The following is a 5,817-nucleotide window of genomic DNA, read 5'->3' as shown; positions in this document are numbered from 1 at the left end:
ACATACGGTGCGAAAGAAATTCAACATACATTACTAATACTGTGAAGGTTTCCTGGCTCGGTGGGGAAGCTGGGATTGTGGTCTGCGATGTTGAGATCTCATGGACTCATTACTTTGTTTTGATTACTTTTCGTTGCTCGCACTGGCGGAGCCAGTGGGGGGAGGGGGGGGGGTGGCACGGGCCCGCCCAATGATCCGATCGAAATCCCTAATTTCGATCGGATCATTGGGGTTGATTAGTAATAAATCAGCATTTTGTGACCCCCACTGCCACTGTGAAGCATATTATGACGTGCCAGAGACACTATGAGATGAAAGGACAATAGTCTGAGTCCATAATTGGCAATAAGTAACGGCAAAGCAGTTATAAGTGACTCACATAATTGTGCGCAGATGCGTATACAGCACACGACTTCCCTGGAGGCAAACACCTTCAGCGAGCGCGATGCCGATCACACGACGCGGTTCGAATTCGACCCTCGATCGATGACTGCGCCATTGCCGCACACGCGTCGAATAAAAAGCAAGGGACAAGTCCTTACTTACTAACAACTCCTCTATCATTTTTCATTGCTGGAGGGGTTGCCCCTCCTATCTGAAAATCCTGGCTCCGCCATTTGTTGTTCGTGCTTTTTTTGTGCCATTTCTTAATTTTTTATAAACAAAATTATTTTGCTTGGTAGTAGTAGTCGGAGTTTTAATTTTCTTGGTATGTATGTGTTCATGTGTTGGGCTTCTTTTTTACCGTGAGCAGCCAACCACGTATATGCGATTTGGTCCTTATATGTAATTAATGTAGAGTGGATGCTATTGCTATGAATGACGCTATATAAAATGAACGTTATTATGATTATTAATTACCGGCTAAAGACTGGGTAATACATAGACATGCTTGGCCAATTGCATGCAAGTTGGTGGGGTAACGGCCGAATATTTGTCGAAAACCCACCGTGCATGCAGGCACTCCAAGATCCATAGACGGATTCACAGCGCTTCGCAGAACCCAGCGGGTGTTGGAATTTCACAAATCGACGCGATTCACAAACGCTTGCGTCCAAAGTGCCGATTTCACAAAGGTCACCACCACCACCACGCACATGCTTTGTTGATGTATGTTTTGTTGAAAAGTTAAGGGGGTTTCCTGCCTTCACGAGCATGCCGCAGCACTCATCTCCCTTGGTGGCCCTGAGACAACGGTGGGAATTTGTGCATGTGTATGGCGAGGACGAGTCTGTGCATCGATCAACAACTGTTTACTTCCCACAAAGCGACACGGCAGAAAGTTGGATATAAACCCCATTTCTCACGTAAGCAACACGCACTTGCATTACATTGGTGGTGGAAGACAAAGGACGACTTCTGATTCAAGCACACTGGTCTGGAGATAAGCACAGTTGACCATGCTCCCAAGCACTGTGCTTGTATGCAGCTTTATCTGTGTTCATTCTATTGACCCCACTGGGCTGATTTGACAGAGACTTACATTTTAACCGAAAACCTTATTGCACTTCCTGAGTTCCAAATTATGAATATATCTAATATTATTTATATTCATTAGACTCTCGATTATCTGCGTGCGGCTTATTCGTTTTGCGGATGAACCGCGCACCTGAGATTTTGACATGTAACTCATGGATTGTCGCTTGAGCCCAAATTAATAATCTAAAAACAGTTCTACATTGTATTTCTTGGAAATAAATATGTGATGTGGTTAATCCGAAATCCACGTGATCACCTCTACAGTACAGTAGTTGCCATATCTTTACAACAGTGGGTGGAGTTTGATCGATGTTGATTAGCGTGGCTCTGCTATCATCCACTTAGGGGCCATCCATTTAGTACGTTCGCAGAAAATCTGTCAAAACTTGACCCTTCCCCCTCCCTGTACGCACGCGTACTTTTTACACCCCCCCCCCCCACCTGCGTACGTACGCCTGACGCGCCTCCCCCTCCGAATCCTATGGAACGGCCGATATTTAATTCACGCAGAAACGATCAATGATTAATAATATCAACGTGTTTAAGCGGGAGCAGGAAATTGTTATCACTGAGCACAACACATCCTTTATTACAAATTTTAGGTTTGTTAATTCAAACACGACATTTTCTTAACTTGAACGTAATGGATACCTGTATTAGTGACGTTTGGCATAGAGATCAGCGGAACATTTATATTTTACGATTATCCGCGATTTTAAATTATCATCAGCGCGGATAATCGAGAGTCTACTGTATATTTAACCATAACGTTACATTAGGATTTCACATTGGAAAATTCTAGTGCTGAGGATAAAAAAGCATCTCCTTGATTGACATCGGATGAACGCCGTTCGAAAACGGGATGCCCTCAGAAGTAGTTGTGTAATACCAATTTAGATACAAGTTTTGTTACACTGCTTTTCTTGCGTTAATTTACCAATCTCCCATCAAACGCTGCCGATATTGCAAATCCTGAAAGCGATTGGGAAAATAAACCACAAAGGCATTTAAGAAAGAAACGAGACCAATAAAAAAAGTACAAAAAAGTAGGGAGAAGAACATTGATGTCCTCGATCACTGCTGGGATTCCGATTAGAGGAGCGATGAAAAACACATCTGAATTAATATTGTATTCACACGAGTTTCCTAACTCCTTACTCCCACCCCCCTCCCCAAGTACAAGGATTGTTTCTCCTCCCACAGCCGTCTCGTCTCGTTGGGGTGCTGCGATTTGAAGGCTTTGTTGTTCGCGGTTGTGCGCTGATTAGAGCCGTCTCTGATTGGTCGGAATGTGTCACGTGCTGCCGAGCTTCTCTTTCTCTTGACATTCAAATGCCCCCGAAATGGTTTCGAGTGGGAGAAAGAAAACATGAATAACGGCTGTTAGGCATGTTCACCCTGGCCGTGAACAGAATCATGTACTTTTTTTTTAAGATGCATAAACTTTTGCTGTTTGTTATTTGGCATGCAATAAATTGAAAACCTCACAAGTCAGTGAACTGTCACGATTTATGGTCGCAATTTGAGTCAAGGATTGACGAGGCTGGTCCTTGCGGTGGATGAGAAAACTCCAGTGGCTTGCAGGGTTTAAGCCGAATCGTTATTTGTGACACGTACGATTTGGAAATAATCTATTCTAAAAATTCACACTTTCTAAGGCACGGGCGCGAGGAACTTCTACAAACCAATGGATCGATGCGTGTTTCGTACACGACATTCAAGCGGCAATGAAAAAGCAACGGATACAAATGAAAGGTACGTTAAACTTCTTTAGCACCGTACGGAGCCAACCGTGCTAATCGGAGGTGTGGGGAGATATCGCAAACGATATGAGAACATAAAAAAGTACAGGAGGGGGGGCGGGCAGGAGGAGTTTGAAAGAGTGGTGCTCAATAAAAAAAACATCTGACATAAATTTCCCAATAATTTGGACAAACAGCACTTACAAAGATGGGAACTAATTGGTGAGAGGATTGGTTGTGGCTGGTGGGTGAATGTAGAAGTGGCTTAAACGTTGTTGGCATGGGTCCTGGTGCAAAGAAGGAAATGTGGCCACCTCTGCCAAATTTCCCCCTGCGAACCCTCCCCCCCGCCCGGTGCCTGTGCCCATCTGGCCCGTGGACCCTGGTGCAGCTGCACCGCCTGCACCATCAAATACCCACGCCACTGGACGGACTTCTGAGCTCCGCACCGAGAGCCGATGCGCAGAACCGCAAAAACCGCAGCCTCGGCCGTGCCTTCATCCCCAGCCCGCGCTCATGTAAAAAAAAGAAACCCACAATATATCACCGTATTATTTTCTTTTGCAACAAATTTTTTTTGGGGGGTTTTGTTATATCCGGCTACTTGATGTCTCTCCCATCCAGCACTACGGCTGCTCAGGACAATATCTATATATTTCTCACGCTGCATTACGATAGAGTTCCATTACCACTGTGTTGATGAGTTTACAAACCCCCCGCGACTCGAGGCTCACCCTGCACGTGTGATTTGGCTGCATCGCGACTCGTCCCGGGCGAGCTTCGCGTGCAGCGACTCGCTGCACGGCGCCTCTGCGGCGAGATGTTAACGACCTCGCCCGGTATACAGCGAGTCGTGGGTTCGATCCCGACCCTGACGCCTGCTGCTGTATATTTGGTGTTTGCGTGTCTCTCTCTCATCATCATCACGGTGGCGAGGAGATGTTAACGACCTCGCCCGGTATACAGCGAGTCGTGGGTTCGATCCCGACCCTGACGCCTGCTGCTGTATATTTGGTGTTTGCGTGTCTCTCTCTCATCATCATCACGGTGGCTAGGAGATGTTAACGACCTCGCCCGGTATACAGCGAGTAGTGGGTTCGATCCCGACCCTGACGCCTGCTGCTGTATATTTGGTGTTTGCGTGTCTCTCTCTCATCATCATCACGGTGGCTAGGAGATGTTAACGACCTCGCCCGGTATACAGCGAGTCGTGGGTTCGATCCCGACCCTGACGCCTGCTGCTGTATATTTGGTGTTTGCGTGTCTCTCTCTCATCATCATCACGGTGGCTAGGATATGTTAACGACCTCGCCCGGTATACAGCGAGTCGTGGGTTCGATCCCGACCCTGACGCCTGCTGCTGTATATTTGGTGTTTGCGTCTCTCTCTCTCCCCCGTGGTCGCGTGCGTTTTTCTCGGGACGCTCAGGTTTGTTTCGCTCCACACATGGATTTGACATGCGTTCAGAGTATTTGGCTACTATACATTTCCACGTGATAAACCACTTGGTTGAGCTGTCAATTGGGTTATTTTGTTTGTTCCCCCACCGCCCACTTCCCCCCACCCCCCGCAATGTTGTTATGGTTGTGCTGTTTTAGTACGTGGGCTATCGCGACCAATATCATCCATAATAGAGGTGTTTTGGGTTAGATCGCGTAATGTGTCGTGAAAACCCGCCACCACCCGACACAGCCAACTAGTAAGGGTTGTCACGTAAACAGAACATACCAATTCGTCACTAGTACTTAACTACTATTTTAATACAAACAATAGACAGGAAGGACAAGTTCAAAGGGCTCGCATAATGCACATGCATCATGTACGTTGCCTCCCTAACCCCCCCCCCCCCCCACATGGCGCAAGAGCGCAGAGGCGTGGTGGTCACCACATCTACGCCTCTATATAAGGAACGAAACAGGTAGACTTCTCCACAAATCTGGCTGTCGCCTGATGAAGCTAGTTGTAATTACTGGCGAAACGTCGTACTCAGATTGTAAATGTTGTGGTTTGGCTCTCCAACACACCGGTGTGCTGTACTAGTGACGAATTGGCCACGTTCTGTTTACGTGACAACCCTGACGAGTTGGCTGTGTCGGGTGGTGGCGGGTTTTAACGACACATTTACACATTTACGCGACTTAACCCAAAAAACCTTTGTTATGTATGGTTGTGCTGTCGGCATCTGCCTATGGGCGTTCAGCAATACACGTATATCAACCCGTATGTGAGAGTGGCCCGTGGAAGCAGATACCACAGAACTACTTCGGAGATTTATTTTAAGTGACCTTTTATTCAAAAAAATCCGGGGGGGGGGGGGTCACATTTTCCCACATGCCCTGCTACAGAGATATGTTCTTCACGTAGAAATCCAACCAATATTCTTTTTTGTTTCTCAAGATGGAATTTAGAGTAATTGAGTAAAAAATATCAATTTAATGCGATGTCTTTTCCGCGTGCACTCATTGCTTAACCAGATTAGCTTCTGCGCATCTGATATTGGGAAGCCACCGGAGCTATGCACTTTCAAATCATCTAAATTGAAAACTGATTTCTTTAGAACTTTTATTTGGGTTTTGTTTGTTGTCCTTCCCCCCGC

This window comes from Lampetra planeri, chromosome 13, assembly GCF_965212315.1.
Source record: "Lampetra planeri chromosome 13, kcLamPlan1.2.h2, whole genome shotgun sequence".
NCBI lineage: Eukaryota > Metazoa > Chordata > Hyperoartia > Petromyzontiformes > Petromyzontidae > Lampetra > Lampetra planeri.
Note: the sequence above shows the minus strand (reverse complement) of the source record.